Raw genomic sequence first — 279 nt, 5'->3', positions numbered from 1 at the left:
TGTGTCAAATTTGACCTAGAATGCCTTTGTTGCTGAAACCCCATGCATCTCAGAAATGTTATTATGTTACTGTACAAAAAACTGCTTAGTAATAAAAAACATATTTCTAAATACATTTCGTGTGCAGATGCTTGTATGCGTTGCCTGATGATTCTCGCACAGACCATCACTGTAACCTGCACACTGCAAGGCTCAGAAAGTGATGATTAAGGACTATTGGTGACAGTTATGAAACAACATTAGAGGTTTAATGGTGGAAACATTATGACTATGTATGAT

Source organism: Pundamilia nyererei, unplaced genomic scaffold, assembly GCF_000239375.1.
Source record: "Pundamilia nyererei isolate P.nyererei 1_Seehausen unplaced genomic scaffold, PunNye1.0 scaffold00303, whole genome shotgun sequence".
NCBI classification, from domain to species: Eukaryota; Metazoa; Chordata; class Actinopteri; order Cichliformes; family Cichlidae; genus Pundamilia; species Pundamilia nyererei.
Note: the sequence above shows the minus strand (reverse complement) of the source record.